Source organism: Papio anubis, chromosome X (genome assembly GCF_008728515.1).
Source record: "Papio anubis isolate 15944 chromosome X, Panubis1.0, whole genome shotgun sequence".
NCBI lineage: Eukaryota > Metazoa > Chordata > Mammalia > Primates > Cercopithecidae > Papio > Papio anubis.
Window position 1 is genome coordinate 45461295 of NC_044996.1, and position 18606 is coordinate 45479900.

At 40.3% G+C, this 18606-nt stretch overlaps 1 protein-coding gene across 3 annotated transcripts in view; it reads right to left on the minus strand.

Annotated features, from left to right (window-relative positions):
- The window catches only part of VSIG1 (V-set and immunoglobulin domain containing 1), a 151413-nt gene that overhangs the window by 37872 nt on the left and 94935 nt on the right, over positions 1–18606 (minus strand). The gene's annotated exons all lie outside the window — the stretch shown is intronic.

Here is an 18606-nt window from a genome sequence, read left to right on the forward strand (position 1 = left end):
ATGGGGAGCGAAATTTTAAGTCTGGCGTTTGTAAGCCAGAGGCTTCCTATGTTTCCTTCCGTGCCCCATAGGTGATTATAGTAGTGACCATTGATCATTAAAACTAGGACACTTTTGAAAGTGAAAGGGGCACTATTAGCAATTACCTGGGAAAGACAGCATAAACAGTGACAGTGCCAGACAAACCTGGGTGTCTGGTCACCTACCCACAGGGGATTACTAGGCACAAAGTAGGTGCTAAGTAAGAGCTTGCTAATTAATTCAGTATGTCCGAGTTGGTTGGCCCTAAGATGAGTGCAGTGGAGGGTATGATTTAAGGATGTTGCCCAAATCCATCTGCACCAAAATCTCTCGTGCAAACACAAAACACTCTGGAATATTTAAGTAAAATACCTATACTACTGCTATGTAAGACCTAACCAGGACAGGAAGAATTCTGTTACAACAAATTCTAAAAGAGAATTTAAACTCTCTGCTTGGACCTGAATTTTGATGTTAACTATTGCTTTAAAAAGTGGGTCATTAACTAGGACATGAAATGTTAAATATCCTTTGTAGTTTTACAGAGCTTTGTAATTTTTAAACTAATTTTCCATTTTATCTTTGCAGCTTTCCAATACAACAAATAAGTCAGGTATTACCTACATTTTCTATATAAGAAAACTGAGGCTAAAAAAATGCTGTGCCTTTGCCGAGGTCACCATAGCACGCATTAGAAGCTGTTCCTATCACACCACACAATGGCACAGTGTGATTGTAATGTAACAAATATGCTACTGCCCCCAGTATTCTTCCTTGGGAACTTTCAGAAATATGTGATATCTGATTTATCCCTACTTTTTAACTTAAAAATTACAAAAGTAATACATTTTGATAGTAAATTGTTTTCAAAGGACAAACAAGGATACAGAGGAAAAAAAGTCCCATTCATTCACTCACACATGTAATCCTTTTCCCAGGTTCACAAGGAACAAGAGTTTAGCATTTTTCTCAGACCTTTTTCTATGCATGTACACATGCACAAGCACACACACACACACACACACGAGGTTTTTTAAAACATAAAGATAATACTATACGTTTTGTTCTATAATTTGCTTTTCTCCCTTCAAAAAAGTATTTTTATTCTCTCTTTCTGTCACTATGTCCAACTGTATCTATAGATCAACCTTGTCCATGTTAAGGCTGCATGGTATTTCATGATATGAATGTACCTCAATTTATTTAATCATTCTCTTATTGGTAAATTCTTAGATGGTTTCCAGTTTTTCAATATTATTGACAATGGTGCAATGAACATCCTTTTGTCTAGATCTGCCCACTTGTGTGATTATTATTGTAGATTAAGTCCCTAGAAATGGAATTGCTTGATCAAAGGGTATGTAGTTTACATTTTTGGTAGACTGCGTAATTGTCTGCCAGAAATTCTTTACAAACCATACCTCCATTAAGAGTGTATGAGAGTGCCTTCTTCTCCACAGCCTTGTTGGCAATGAAAATTATCAGTCTTTTATTTATTTATTTTTTCTGTAAACCTCCTCTGTGGTCCTCAGCCTTTTATTTTTACTAGTATCATGGGTGAAAATTGGTATTGCATTGTTGCTTTAATTTGTATTTCTGTAATGTGGTTGGGCATCTTTGTAGAGGTTTACTGGCCTAACTGGTATTCCTTTCCCTGTGAATTGCTTGTTTACAACCTTAGTCCATTTTTCCACTGGGTTATCTGTCTTCTGATATTATAGAAGTACCATTTATATATTATGAATCTTACCCTGGGTTTGGTATCTATGTTATAAATATTTTCTTCTGATCTATCACTTTCCTTTTTAATTTTATGTTTTTCACCATAAAGAAATTTTCATTATGTTTTAATCTATCAATTGTTTTCCTTGCAGCCTCTGAGTTTCATGCCTTCCTTAGGCAAGCCTTCCCCAATCCAAGATTACGGAAATGTTATTCTATATTATTATTATATAATATATGATATTATATATTCTGTTAATGCTTCCATAATTTTATCTCTTGCAATCTCAGTTATGCAATTCTGTTCTTCTAGTTGCTCAGGACAAAACCTTGCTATCATCCTCGAGTCTTCTCCTTTTCTCATATAAAACATCTAATTCGTCAGCAAATTCTTTGCGCTCTGTGTTTCAAGCCTATCTAGACTCCGAGTACTTCCCCCACCTTCGCTGCCCTCTTCTTCATCTGAACCACCAGTGCCCATTACCTGGATCGTGGCAATAGCCTCCTAACTGGTCTCCCTGCTTCCACCTTTGCCCTTCTCACAGTCTATTCTTATCACAGCCGGCAAAAGGATCCTTTTAATATGTCTCACCTTTGCTCAGATTCTTTTAATCACGTCTCACCTTTGCTCAGATTCTTCCAATTTGGTAGAAACCAAAGCATTTAAAATAGCTACAGGTTGGGTGCGGTGGCTCGCGTCTGTAATCCCAGCACTTTGGGAGGCTTAGGCGGGTGGATCATTTGAGGTCAGGAGTTTGAGAACAGCCTGGCCAACGTGATGAAACTCTGTCTCTATTAAAAAAAAAAAAAAAAAAAATTTAGCTGGGCGTGTGGTGGTGCACACCTGTAATCTCAGCTACTTGGGAGGCTGAGACAGGAGAATCGCTTGAACCCGGAAATTGGAGGTTGCAGTGAGCCCAGATCAGGCCACTGCACTCCAGCCTGGGTGACTGGGGAGCAAGACTCTTGTCTCAAAAAAAAAATACAAATGAACAAACAAAAAATTACCTAGAAATTTATAGCCCATGTGTGAAGTACCTTAGTTAACACATTCTAAGTGGTTGATGAGGGGCAATTATAAGCCCCTAAATTTGCTAAAGTCAATTCCAGTGCCCTTTGTATTTCTCTTACAGTTGTGCTGTCCAATGTGGCAGCCACAAGCCTCAAGTGACTTTTGAACGCTTGAAATGTGCTGTAAGTGTAGCAAGCACATTAGATTTCAAAGACTTAAAATGGAAAAATATCATTAATTCTTATGCTGATTATAGAAATAATAATATTTGGGATATATTGGGTTAAGTAAAACATATTACTAAAATGTAAAAAAATAAAATAGCTTAGAAGACGCTAAAATGATCTATCTATCTTATCCACACCACCACCTCTCTGACCTCATCTCTTAGCATACGTCCCCCCCTCACTCTGCTCTAGCCATACTGCTCTCCTTGTTGAATCCTCAACTAGCCTGGCACGTGCCCACTTTTAAAAAGGCATTTATGGCTGCATAGTATTCCATGGTGTATATGTGCCACATTTTCTTTATCCAGCCTATCGTCGATGGATATTTGGGTTGGTTCCAAGTCTTTGCTATTGTAAATGGTGCTGTAATAAACATATGTGTGCATGTGTCTTTATAGTAGAATGATTTATAATCCTTTGGGTATGCACCCAGTATTGGGATTGCTGGGTCAAATGGTATTTCTGGTTCTAGAACCTTGAGGAATTGCCACACTGTCTTCCACAATGAGATCATGTCCTTTGCAGGGACATGGATGAAGCTGGAAGCCATCATTCTCAGCAAACTAACACAGGAACAGAAAACCAAACACCGCATGTTCTCATTCATAAGTAGGAGTTGAACAATGAGAACAGATGGACACAGGGAGGGGAACACACACACTAGGGCCTGTCGCGGGGTGGGGGGTCAAGGGGAAGGAGAGCATTAGGACAAATAGCTAATGCATGCGGGGCTTAAAACCTAGATGACTGCTTGATAGGTGCCGCAAACCACCATGGCACATGTACACATATGTAACAAACCTGCACGTTTTGCATATGTATAATGGAACTTAAAGTAAAATAAAAAAAGAAAGATGAAAAAAGGCGTTTATATTAGCAGTTGACTCTGCCCGTGACACTTTCGCCCTGGGTATCAGCAGAAATGACTCCCTCATCTTCTCCAGATCTTTGCCCACTTATCAGTTTTCAGCAAGGTTACACAATTTCAAATTTTAACTGTCCCCACTCCAGCCCTCCCAATCCACCTGCTTTTTCCTTTTTTGATAGCACTCATTACTTTCTCACATAATACACAATTGACTTATTGTTTGCTTCACCACCCAGCTAGAATGTAAGTTTCAAGAGAGTAGGGATTTCAGTCTGTTTTGTTCACTATTTATCCCGAGGGCATAGAACTGTGCTTTACACACAGTAGGTACTGAATAACTATTTGTTAAATTGGTGAATTTATGAATTTGGGTTTAATCCATTTGGATTTTTTTGTGTGTGTGTATTGTGTGGGATAAGGTGAAATGTTTTTAAAATGTCCTAAAGTCTGAAATAGTGGCAAATCATTACCCTTTGATGAAGATTTGCTCTTTGGAAACAGCTAGGTCACTTGAGGCAAATTCTAATTAATAAGGTGGTAATCAAGTGCAGTAATGCTGCTTCATGGTCAAGAAATGAGGTGTAATCATAAAGTAAACAGGCTACTGTCTTTGCGGGGCTTGGGAGCTGACTTAGAAGGCAGTCTGGGGTTTTCGAAAGGCAGTCCAATGTCATTCTTATGGCATCAGCATGAGAGAGAAACAGAAACAGGGTAGATGGGGAAAATCTGAGGCTAAAGCTTTCTCATATATATTTTTTTGATCATCAAAGTAAGCATCAAAGGAAAATCAGAATTTATTGATTGAACTTTCTTATACATATTTTGCAGTTTTGCATAATTTTTAAAAAATCTGAATTACATATGGAAAGGTGAAATCTAGTCAGTGCTTAGAGTCTAAAGATTTTAATTCATTTATGTTGAAATGGTTCTAAAGAAGGTGTTTCAAAAACCCCTTGGGCAATAACAGCACCATTGAGGCTTCATTACTTTTTCCAACTGCCTGCCATGCATCTCCTCTTAAAGGTCCCCCTGGCACTTCAAATTCCACCTCATACAACACTCTCTCTCTCCAAACTGGCAAACCTGTGCAACTTTCCAACCACTGTTGCTGGTGCCCTCATTATAATAACTCTTCACTGCAGTATTCTTTGACTCCTACTTTTATCCACCCACCATTCCACCAGTATCAATTCCTACTGATGATAGATCTGAAACTTCTCTTCAGTCCATCATCTGCTTTCCATCTCATCTGCCACATTGTATAGTTCAGCCCCTGTTATCTCTCATTTAGACAGTTGCAGTAGCCTCCTGGTCCATCTCCTTGCCTCCAAACTTCCTCCCTTTCATTCATCCTTTATAATCCTACCAGATTATAAGTTTTCCTAAAGTCCAATCATATCATCCTTATACTAAAGAATCTTCCATGATTCCCCATCATCCTTTTCCTTAGACATAAACATTTTAATCTAGCATTTAACTGGTACCCAACCTGCTTTTCCTATCTATCTTCTGCTATTTGTAACAACAACAACAACAACAACAACAAAAGTCAGAGCTGGCAGAAGTCTTACAAATGGTCTCCAGACAAAACTGAATACACTCTGTTACCTGAACGTATCCTCACTTTTCCACCCTTGTGCCTTCACATAGGCGATTCCATTCCCTTCTCCTAGATTGCTCACCCCAAGTCTAATTGTCAAAAATTCTACTCATCCTGTGAGCCTCACCACAATTGTTCACTCTTCCATGGATTGTCTACTGATTCCTACAGGATGTGATCTGACACTTACAGCATAATTTAATACCTCTCACACAGCACTTAGAATAAGCTGGGCACAGTGGCATGTGCCTGTAGTCCCAGCTACTTGGGAGGCTGGGGCAGAAGGATCACTTAAGCCCAGGTTTGAGGTTACCATGGGCAACACAGTGAAACCTCCATCTCTGAAAAATCAGGTGAAGTGTAGTCCAAGCTGTTCATGTACTAGCCCTCTTCGTGGCTCTAAGATTGAAAGCTTCTAAGGAGGATAGGGACAGGGTTTTAGTGATTTTACATGCACATATGCGCATGTGCTTATTTTGAGCCAGGTATTGTGCTAAGTGCTTTATATGCATTACCTCGTTTAATCATCTCAACAGCCTTATGAAGTAGGTAGTTTCAACTCCATTTTTTAGGTGAGACAGTTGAAGCACAGAGAAATTAAACAATTTGCAGAAATCTCATAGATAACAGGTAGACTCAGGACTCATATTCTCATCCCTCTTAACTCACCTCAGATATTCCCATTATGTAGCCCATGTCCTATTTCACACATACAGTTAGGTAGTGTTCTCTTCAATGGATGATACCTACTGGCTCCGCCTCCCTGTTCTTTATTGCATATGTCTACAGTGAGCAGCTATTTTTATCTTGTTTTACCAGTTCCCAGTTGGGTAATGGCTGCTGGTCGTCCTCCTCACAAGTATGGCTGTTGTTGGTCAAGGCTTCAGTTCCCAGTAGCCACCTTATTGCTAAAATTGAGGCTTACAAAAAATTTTCAGAAGATGACATAAACACCAGGGCCAGGACCTCAGCCCAAGTCAGTAGACTCCAAAGGCTGCGCTCTTAACTTATGGTTAACTTACTGTGGCTTTAAGGACCTGGCATGGTATTGGCACATAAAAAGTATTTAAGAGATGTTTGGTGAATTCACGTTTTCAAGTTCATGATCTCTCAAAGTGACTATTTTGAAGGGTAACCCTCATTTGGATGTGCATAATCTGGTATATTTGTTGAAAAACAACCCCCAAATTGTATCATCATCACCGTCAATAACAACAAACTTTCTTATTCCATATTAAGACTGAATTGCTTTAGAAACAATAAAAGAAGAGGAAGCAGCACATAATTCTACAATTCTCTAAACCAAGAGTTGGGAGTCCCAGACTAGGGACTCTCACAGTAAGAGAAACCCAAGTGAGCTCTGTGATGTTGTTATGCAGTGCAAGTTCCTCTTTTCCCTACCATCCTCACGTATAAGGACAGGAATTTTTCTCAGCGATGAACCTAGTATGACCACACGTCCCTAAATGTGCCCTCTGGACACCTTACTGGGAGTCCTCCAGAGGCCTTCAGAAAAGTGCCAGAAGTGGATCTCAGTAAGGCTGTGAAGCAGGGGAATTTCAAGGGTGTATTGAAGGAGGGCCATGGAGGTCCCTATCATCTTGAATTTGGAATAGCTTTGTTTCCTGTTTTAGAGCGAAGAACCATGCAGAAAGCTCTCCTTTGGCAAGTCATGTTTTAACAATAAGTATGAGTCAGCTTGTGTTGAGTAGCCTGGGATTGCTTACCTTGTGATAGTAGGGAGGCTGGAGTGGGTTAGTACCAGGAACTCTATGTTAACCGATAGTGTGATTCAACCTATTATGTACATTGAACTGTTTGGGGAAGCCTACTCCTAGGCAATTTGTGTTGACGCACTGTACAAACACATGTCATAGATCGCCTGGAAAAAATCACATGCATGTGTAGTTGCAGCTCCCCCAACCCCTATTCAACACAAAGGGGTCCTAGACCCTCCAATTCTTTCAATTCTGGAGAGGTTAAACTTGACCAGAGCCACCAAAAAGTCACATTCTATTTCTATAATTGCAGTGCCTTGCATTTTTTAACTGGTCCTATCCAACACTTCCTAAAAATGCCATACCTGAGTGAAATTAACCCTAAAAAACAGACATCTTTTTGGAGCCAAGAAATTGAAGCATTTCACAGATAGCAAAGCTGATTAAGGGTACCTGTGACACAGTGATAAGAGCTAAATGCTGATGACACACTAGATGACAGTAAGGCCCTGACTGAAGCATTTCTTATGCATTATGTTTCACAATAATCATATAAAGGAAGTATTAGTTATACTCCTCATTTTACAGATGAGGAAAATGAAGTCCAGAGAGGTAAATGACTTGCCATTGGTCACACAGCTTGTAAACAGAAGACCAAGACTTGAGCCCAGGTGGGATGGCTCCAAAGCCCATGCCCTTACCCATTATGTGATATGACCTCTCGGCAGTGGGCAAGGGACAGTAGAATACATAGTCAACCCAATTCCTGCTCCCCAGGGTCACACTCTTGCTGGAAAGATAAGACAAATACACACAAAATAGAGATTAATACTAATAAGTATTATGATTATGAATAGCTGCATTATGCAACACGGAAAACAAATAAATACAAGTACAGGAAAGAGACTGTGGGTCATTGCATAGGATGTCTGTGAACCTTCAAATACTCATTGCTCATGGGGGTCCACCTGGCAGGGGGAGATGAATTCTGGGAAGATTTGACCATGAATTTTGAAAGTGAGAATCTAGAATGGACAATAAAAGAAAGAAAAAGAAAGAGAAAGAGACGAGTAGTGTTTCAGAGACCAAGAATGGCAGAAAGGCAGGTGGCAAGATTGGTTGTACATAATGGCTGGAAAATATCAGTGTTGGAAATATCTTTTTTAAAAAAAAAGAAAGAACAAAAAGAATTGTTACTGTAATCCCAGCACTTTGAGGGGCCGAGGCAGGCAGATCACTTGAGATCAGAGGTTTGAGAACAGCCTGTCCAACATGATGAAACCCCGGCTCTACTAAAAATACAAAAAAATTAGCTGGGTTTGGCGGTGCATGCCTGTAATCCCAGTTACTCAACGAGGCTGAAGCAGGAGAATCGCTTGAACCCAGGAAGTAGAGGTTGCAGTGAGCTGAGATCACGCCACTACACTCCAGCCTGGGCAACAGAGCAAGAATCCATCTAAAATAATAATAATAATAATAATTGTTAAGATGGGAGTTAGGCATGAAGGAGTGTACAAAGTAGACACGAAAGCAGGAGAAAATGACAAAGGCGGTAAATTCTGTTTTATTAGGTTAAAATCATAAGAAGCAAACAAAAGGTCTGGGTGTGTGTGTTTTTTATTGTTGGTCACTTGTCTGTTTGGTTTTAGTCCTGTACAGTGTTTTGCACATGCTTTGTTTCCGCTGTCTTTGGTTTTAACGAGAGGCAGCATAGCCTAGTGACAAAGAGTAGGGACTCTAGAATCAGGCAGCTTGGCTTTAAACTCAGGCTCTGCCACTTACTGCCTGGGGGACCTTAGGCAAATTATTTAATTTCTTTGTGCTTCGTTTTCCTCATCCACAAAATAAGGTATAATAAAACTTACCTATAAGACTGTTATATAAACTATATAAGTTACTATTTGTGAAGTGCTTAAAACAGTGCCTGCAGACAGTAAGTGCTCTCGATATGCTTGTGGTATAAATGCAAAAGCAATTCATTCCTAACACTGAAATGTGGGAAATTTCTAAAATCATTGTGTAAAGATCTTTCTATCAAAAAATAAAAATAAAAAATAAAAAAGAACGCCTGGTAGATGTGGCCATCCAGGCAGATGGCACCATGGCAACAATTGACGATATCAGAGTAGTGGCTGCTGCCAGCTCCCACAGTCCCCTTCACTCCCTGCTGCTTATACCTGGCCCACTTTGTGTGATCTTGTGACTCCTAGTTTAAAGTGAAAGGAACATCTTGGTTCCTAATATGCCTTTATATTTTCAAAGAGAGCTCATAAAGGAAGCAATTTGGGTCTAGAACCCAGACCTGGCTGAGTTCACAGGATGCTCTAATCCTTAGAATTCATTAGAATTCAAGATAAAATATCTGTCCTCCTCTCCCAGCCAGGGTCCCCCTGACCTGAGATGCTGGGTCACTGGACTATACAAGCACCCCCATCCCCAAAACCTCCTCCACTGCCTCAAGTCTTCCTGCCCAGTTCAGCCCTTCTGATAAGAAGGAAGACTTAGGACTCCCACAATCCTTTGCAGCAGCAACTCTGGGGGAAGGCCAGAGCCGAGATTAGCAAAGCAAGAATGTGCAGCCTTCCTCTGAGTTGCCAGACAAATAAATTGTGTCCTCCTTTTTCTGCTTGTTTAGTGGATTCAACTTTGCCTCACGATCTAAAAAAGTCCACAGCTGAGGAGTTATTTACACAGCAACTAGCCCTAAACCAAACCATGAGATTAACTAAGTATTTCTTCAGAGCCCTCATCTGTTAAGGCTTTTTTTTCAGGCAGTGAGCTTTCTAATTTCCCCTAGCTCTTCGTGGTCTGGAGCTGCTCGGGAACACTCAGTAGTGAGCCCCAGATCAGTCTCCCCCAGTGATTTTCTAACAGTCTCAGCTTCTGTGTCACTCCCCCATTGGAGAGATGCCTTTCCTTTCTGCTCTCCAAGAGGATGACTGAGCCCCGTCTGGGCAAGGCAGACAGTCAGGCCTGCTGGCTCCTTTATCCCTGGAGACAGTCTCCTACCTTTGTGGGGAATGACTAATGGCAGAAATGTCAGGACATGCAGGAGAAAAGTGTGGAGGGAGACATTCAGGAGAAGAGACACTGGGGCTTCAGTCAAACCCCACTACCTGTACTGCTTTTGAATAAGCAGCCCAGCTGTGCTTACACCTGGGTACAGTAGCATGAGGAGGGTCACAAAAGGCCTACTGCCAGGATTAGAATTCAGGTGGCCGACCATGCAGAAAGCGTTAAGACACAGAGGTGACCTAACAGCGCTAGAACAAGTTCAAATCCTTCATTTCACAGAGCCCCAAACCTGTCCTGGATCTCACCGCTCATTGCAGCCACAGAGCAGAGAGTAGAACATGGGTCTCCTGACTCTTTTGGTGTGACTTCCTGGGAGAGGGAGAGGTTCAAAGGAGAGAAACTTGAGAATGGTTTCACACAGCAGCATATCTGATGAATAACAGCCCCAGAGCCCTTTCCAGCTGGGTGGAGGTGCAGAGCCTGGTCCCAGCCCCAACAAGCAGGAAACAACTTTGGCCAATTTCCACCAGTTCATGACCCTCCCAAGGCAAACAGTGCCTGGTCTCCTGTAGGACCTGCATCTGAGAACCTTGTGGGAAGGGCTCTGAGTAAGGAGAGAACGAAGGAAAGCATCTATCTGTAGGGAAAGCTGTTTTGTCCTACATATAACTCCTTGGAACTGCCACCACTCACCCCAGCAATATTGAAATTTCTTACCACATTATTTAGCAAGGGAATGTGTTCAATGGGTGGTTGGATAGGTTGATGGCATACGGTCTAGACCTCCATTGCCTCTATGACCTTATCTCCCACCACTCTTCGCTCAGCCCTCTGTAGCCACTCTGGCCTCCTTTCTATTCCTCAAACATGCTAAAAATGCTCCCACTTCAGGGCCTTTGCATTTGCTGTTCCGTCCATTTGGTATGCTCTTCTCCAGTTGTCTGTAGGGTTTTGCTCCCTCTCTTCCCTCAAATATTTGTTCAAGTATCACCTCCTCAGAGATCCCTTCTCCAGTTGCCCTATGCACCTGTCACCCTCAAACCTGTTGCCCTACTTTTATTTTCTCCATAGAGCATTTATCATCATGTTACATTACAGTACATATTCTGTTTAGTGTCTTTCTGCACTAAAATATGAGCTCTGTGAGGGCAGGGACTTTGTCTGGTGTGTTCATTCCTGCATCCTCATCACCTAGAACAGGGCCTGGCACATAATAGGTGCTCAATAAATATTTACTGACTAAATGGATGCATGGATAGAGAAGCGCATAGATAGGTGCATGTTTACATATACAAAAGTGGCTTTGTAAACATATATTCAGTCCATTTATTCATTTTCCAAAGAAATACTTCTTGCATTCTTTTATGTCTCAGCCTTCCCACCCAGTCTAGTGGAAAACAAAGATGAGTTGACATGAAATGTCAGTACAGCAGAGTAAGTACTATCCAGGGTTTGTAGAAGCACAATAAGAAACTGGTGAAAGCTTGTCAAAGGAGATGGCTCTTGAATAACAGACGATGTTAGTCAGGAAAAGAAAATTGAAGTGGGGATGTGGAGAAGGGCACTTGAAGCAGAGGGAACAACATGTGCAAGAAAAAGGCTCCTCTGGGCAACAGTTTTACCATATGGGGCCAGAGAATGGCAGGGAAGGAAAGATGTTGGTAGAAGCAAGGCTGAGAACGAAGCAGAGGCCCTAGTTTGAGAACCTTGCCTGCTGTTATAAGTATCCAGTTAAGCCTTTAAGTCAGTATGGCAAACTTGCCAAATGCAGAGATCCAATTGTACACCATGGTGACTATACTTACTGATGACATACTTTAAAATATCATGTTGTACATGATAAATATCCACAACAATATCTGTCAATTTAAACAACAAAAACACTATAAACATTTAGTATACAGATGTGTATAGTTTGACCTATAAAATGATTCCTTTAAATTTGGTGGCCGATATTTTAAACATTAAAATATTTCACATAAAAATCCAAAATTCTTGCTTTTCTTGAAATACCAGAATATCACACCCAACCACGCCCACATGGCTATGATTGCCAACATCTAAGCAGGAGTTATCTCCACTAAACCGAGCTCTGGCTCTCCAGTTTGTCAAAGCCCCAAACTAGCCTTTTTCAGTGATTATGTTACGGCTGATCCTCAAGCTCTGGTATGGCCAGGAAGTGGCAAGGCTTGGGATTTGAGCCTTTCTCCATAAAGCCCGTACTCTTACCCAGTACATGATTAATGATTGGCACACACAAAAAAAGACACTCCATAATACTGTATTTGAAGAAGGAACACGCTCATTCCATTGTCTCCTACTGAAAAGTATTTGCCTCCGTTTCTACCCTGGCAAATCCTGCCCTGTCTCTCAAGGCTCAGCTCAGGTGCAGCCTCCTTCACGAGGCCTTCCCTGATTTCATGCTCCCCACCCCAACAGGTGTGGCTAAGGGATGGAAAACATGAAGGCAACAAAACAGGGATGTGGAGGAGTATTTGAAGGGCACATCGTTGGGATCGTTAGAGCTGGGCTGTAGGTAGAAGAAAATATCTGAGGTTTGAACTTTGGAATTTGTGCATCTGAGTGGGGAGTGCATACATGGTGGAAGCTGAGAGACAACCGTAAAAGAATTAAAACAGATCATAGTTTTTCCTTGCTTGAAACTTTGTCTCCTTTTGTTTTATCTTCTTGTCTTCCTTTTTTTCCTTCCTATGTCTCCACTTCCTGTACCTTAATTGGCATTAGACAACTCACCAGCTTACAAAGATTACATTTGAAAGCACTGTTCTGACAGTAGCCAAAATGAGATTGCACCAATGATCCTGAGAAACCAGAACAATTTCCAACCATTCCAGCTGGAAGTTTTGCAGCGGTTACAGATAAAGAAAACTGCAAGCTGGGACAAGACCACAGTCACAGAAGAGATGAGGAGTCTCCTCTGCTTGTCCTATGAAAACCCGATCCTACTTTGGCTCAAGGAGTTACTTAACATTGAGTTGCTTGTTCCCTGATGCACATCAACTGAATAAAGCCTGTAACCTTTATTTGAGTCACTTTAACTATTTTGATCCTTAACAGTTTTGTTACTGACTCAGATTGGGTCTGAATAGGCCCTTGAGCCTACTGATGTTTCAGATAAAGACAGGATAAACTGAGGGACCTTCTTCCTCCCTTCTTGGAGGGCCCTATTGGGTCAGATAAGTCCTGTTCCCACTCACGTGCTCCAATTTTTTGTTGTGTCAAGGAAGTTCCATGTTTTGATTCTTTGGAAGGGTTAACCTATTTTCTGACTAAAGTCATTGCCTCTATTTTCCTTTTGTCTTTCAGAGTTGTCTGGCCTTTCAGGTCTCCAAGAACAGAGAATTAGATGATGATCATAATGTAGGACCAGGCCCTTCTCCTTTCTTCTGCACTGAACCTTTTTTGTTATGACCTAAGTGGTATGACCTCAAGGAAGACAATTTTTAGCTGCAGTGGTTCATTTGGGACTCTTGGGACATGTCACAACGCAAGCATTTGCATGATTCCTTAGAGCAAAAGGAAATCAGATAACATATTTACAATGGACAGCTTTCCTCAAGCCGTAAGAAGCAGCTGAGGAAAGAAACAATTCAGAAAGATTCCAATCTGTTGAGTCTTCTTTTAAAACGTCCTCAACCGTCTCTCCCTCCAAAGATCTCCTCCTTCTATCTAACTCTATCTCTTCCCCTTACAATCTGACTTTCTCCTGGCCTCCCTCCTCTTCTGCTTTCTGTCCTCTGCTCTCCTCTCTTTCTCCTTCTTTTCCCCTTTCTCACCTTCCTCTCACCTTTTGACCCATACCTTTACCCTTTCTGGATATGCAAAAGCCAAATAGAGAGGAGAAAGTCTTTTAAAGGCAATTGGTGAAGGTTTTCACTCTTCCATCAACTGAGGAATAATCCAAACCTGTCAGCAAGGGTGTGATAAGTCTGTTTCCAATTTTAGGGACCGATAATAGAAAGCACTTTTAAGGAATGCTCAGGGTTGGGCATTAACACTAACACTCCAACAACAATCTGCACATTCTTTTTTTTTTTTTTTTTGAGACGGAGTCTCGCTGTGCTCCCAGGCTGGAGTGCAGTGGCGTGATCTCGGCTCACTGCAAGCTCCGCCTCCCGGGTTCATGCCATTCTCCCGCCTCAGCCTCCCAAGTAGCTGAGACTACAGGCGTCCGCCACCACGCCCGGCCTGCACATTCTTTACTAATGGCCTTAACCCTGACATATCAGATGCGGCCTCCCAAAGTGCTGGGATTACAGGCTTGAGCCACCGCGCCCGGCCTGCACATTCTTTACTAATGGCCTTAACCCTGACATATCAGATGCTATTCAGAAGCATAAAAGAGGCTGGCAGACCACATCCACTCATGATTTACAACACTTTGAGTTCGGCAGACTTTAAACCAGTATTTTGTGGAAAGCATAGTAAATAAGGTGAAAATCACACCGCAAACTTATGTCATTACAACTTGAACAGCCTGGGGGAAATAAAAAGGCCCTCCACAATTAAAACACAGAGAGACACAGACACTTGCAGATATTGCAGAGAAAAAGACACTGGACCTGCAATCATCCCACTGTAGCAAAGAAACAAGACACTTAACTAGAGTTGCTAGATGTAGCAAATAAAAATGAAAAATATATGAATTTCAAATAAATGAGTAATATTTTAGCATAAGCATGTCCCATGAAATGTTGAGTACACACTTGTACTAAAAAATGATTCATTTCTTATCTGATATTCAAATTTAACTGCACTTCCCATATTTTATCTGGCAACACTATACAGGTTACTCAATCTGAAATAAAGCAATTCCCCTTCTCCAAGGAAGGTACCCTTCAAAATCCTTGATTGTCTTTGGATCAGTAAGGAGAAATAACTCTATTTATTTGTGAATGACTATCCAAGTTCATTTTTAGTAGACCCTGGAGACACACTCTCCATCATTAATTCCTTCTAGTTTCCTACCATCCTTCCTCAGAATAATTTTAAAAAGCTCAGTAGTGGGACTTACCTGTTGAACATATTCACTCCCTCTCTCTAACCCTTTGCTTATCTCTTTGGGATGCTTAATCTCTCAATATAGCTTTCTCTTCTGTCTTCCACCCTCCCTAACCTATACAGATGGACCTTTTGGCTCAATGGGGAACTACTATTAGATGTATATCCAAAGGCCTTTTTCTTGGCCTCTCAGTCTCTCATGACCCAGTACACCATCCTATGGTGGTTTCCCTAAGTCCTCTATTCACTTAATTCACTGCATTCACTGAAGACTGTGGCTTCAATGAAGCCCCCTCATACGTCTCTCAGCTTCTCAATCATAATCTCAAAGACTTACAATTTCCCTGATCCTCTGCCTTGATCAAATTGTAGGTAACTTGCTCTTATGTTCACCTGATTTAACCTCGTCTCAAGAAGACTATCTCAGAAACTTTGTTTATAAAAGGAAATATTTAAGGACAAATTTGTAAGAATAATTTACTGTTTAAATTACTATATAAAAGGACAAATTTGTAAAAATAAACTCCTGTTTCCTTAGGCCCAAGTTCACTATCTAAGCCATGGTATATCCTAGGGAGGCAAATTCCTCCTGGTGGATAGGAGTAGGGTCATTCAAAATTGCCCTAGCCCTATAACCAAAAGACAATTTGGAGGATTTCTGTGACTTATAGGATATTGCAGGTGGTAGATTTCCAACTTTTCTGAATTACCTGGCACCCTCAGTAATATGAATTAAAATGGTATTCCTGAGCTGCTTCTGCCTTGGATGGTCACTACAGAGTTAGCCATTGACCAACCCAAGGCATTTCATTTTGGGTCACCCCAAAATTATACTATCATTTTTTGGTTTATATATAAAAGGGATGGTCAAGATCTTGGAGTTTTATCTTAGAAACATGATGGAAATCAGAGACTCATTGGGTATTACAATATTGCTCTCCATCCAGTAGTTAAACATATCCCTCTTGCCTGGGGGCAGTAGCTGTCACTGCATTTAATCTTGGGGTCACCTTTTCACCTAATGGTACCTAAAGAAACTCAGACCCTTCTCATCACCAAAGCACCCAACATTTCTCTGCTTCTAGACTCATTTCTTATGAATTATTGTTTCTGTCCTCAGCTCATACCATCATCTATATTAGGAGTCTATAGGAATACTGTACTCTTTTTAAAAAAATTCAGATAAAATTCACATACTATAAAACTTATTCTTTTAAAATGTACAATTCCGTTGTTTTTCATGTTTTACAATGTTGTGCAACCAACATCACCATCTAATTTCTGAACATTTTCATTGTCTCCCAGAAAAATCATTAAGCAGTCACTCCTCATTCTCCACCTGGCAACCACTAATCTTCTTCCCATCTTTATGAATATTCTTATTCTGAACATTTTATATAAATGAAATTATACACTATGTGGCATTTTGTATCTGGCTTCTTTAACTTAGCATAACATTTTCAAGGATTATCCATGTTGTAGCATGTATCAGTACATTATTTCATTCTTTTTTATGGCCAAATAATATTGCATTATATGTTTATCCATGCATCAGTTGACGGGCAATTGGGTTGTAGCCACATTTTGGCTAGGATGAATAATGCTGCTTGAACATTTGTGCATAGGATTTGCTTTGAAGATAGGTTTTCAATTCCTTTAGGTATATATTTAGGAGTAAAAATGCTGGGTCATATGGTAACTCTATGTTTAACTGCTTGAGGAACTGCCAAACTGTTCCACAATGACTGCACCATTTTACATTTCCACCAATAATATATGAGGTTTCCATTTTTCATATCCTCACAGTTGTTACTGCCCAGCTTTTTAAATTATAGCCATCCCACTGAGTGTGAAGTAGTATTCAAATGTGGTTTTGATTTGCATTGCCCTAATGACTAATGATGCTGAGCACCTTTTCAAGTGTTTATTGGCCATTTATATAACTTCTTTAATAGTGTCATAATCTTAATGCAGCTAATTTATTTCCTCTTTCAGAGAAGGTGAAAAATCTCATGATTATTTAACTTGAGAAATTTATCTGCCTCTCTCTGATCTTCTTGAAACGCCTCTACAAGACTCAGACTTAGAATTATTTGTAGATTGGTCATATATTGAGACTGAACAAGTGTATTTTCAAGTTAAGTATGCTGTCACTACTTCCCAAGAGCTTTTTGAATATGACCACCTTCTTGAAGTCAAGTTAGCATAACCAGCTGAATGTATAGGCTTAACGCTAGCCTACCAAGCTAGCAAAGAATAAAAGGGCTAACATATACACAGACAACAGATATGCCTTTGGTATGGTTTATGATTTTAGCATGCTATGGAAACACACAGCTTCCTAATAGCTTCTGGTACTTCAATAAGCAGCATGAGCACATACAAGCTTTACTAGATGCTTCACTACTCTCTCAAGGAAGTGACTATAATTAACATCAAATCTCATACGAGGGAACAAACCCATAAAGCAAAAGGAAATGCCCTGTCTGACCAGTGTGCTAAACAGGTTGCTCTCACCACATTCAATTTGTTCAGCATATTATAGATAACCTGGTTACTGCAGATTACTTCCATGAAACTTTTAGCAAATTGCAGTTAAAGCACCAGACTCTGAAAAAAGATACTGGGAGAAATCTGGGTGTTCTCTCCAATCAGATAGGTTCCTATGGAGACACCAAGACTACACCTGGTCTCTCTAGTCTCTCTGAAACAGAGCTTGATGAAAATTTTGCAGGTTATGATTCATAACAGTAAATAAACTTGAAAACTATTCTCAGACAACATTGTTGGGAAAATTTTAAACAGATAAGAGCTGAAGTCCCTACTGCATGTTCCATCTACAAGATTCATAACCCTGGAAAAACTGTTAAGGTGAGACACAGACAGGAACCACAGCTTTGAGGATCCTTCGAACATTTACAAGTGAACTTTGTATAACTTCTTTTATCTCAAGGATTTGAATATGTATTCATTACTGTCTTCCTTCTCTCTGGATAGCCAGAAGTTGTTCCTTTTAGCCTTCCTTGTGACAGAGATACTCATTTTACCAGGACTATAATTAAGAGAACTTGTAAGGTGTTGCCTGATGGCTAGAAATTACCCATCTCAGTCATTCAGGAAGAACGTAAAGTGCTAATGGTATTTTAAATAATGTTTATTTTTGTCTAACTTTTATAAGTGAATATGTACATTATTGAAAAATTTAAAAACACAGAATCATCCACAGTCACACCCAGCTTACAGCCTGAAATATCTGTCTAAATCCTTACGTGTGTACACACACAATCGAGCATGCATTTGTATGTGGTTGAGATCATACAGTATGAATCTTTACTAGTTCAAAGAATATCATGAATTTTTATCAATTCAATGTCCCAAAGTCATAAATATTTTGAAAATCA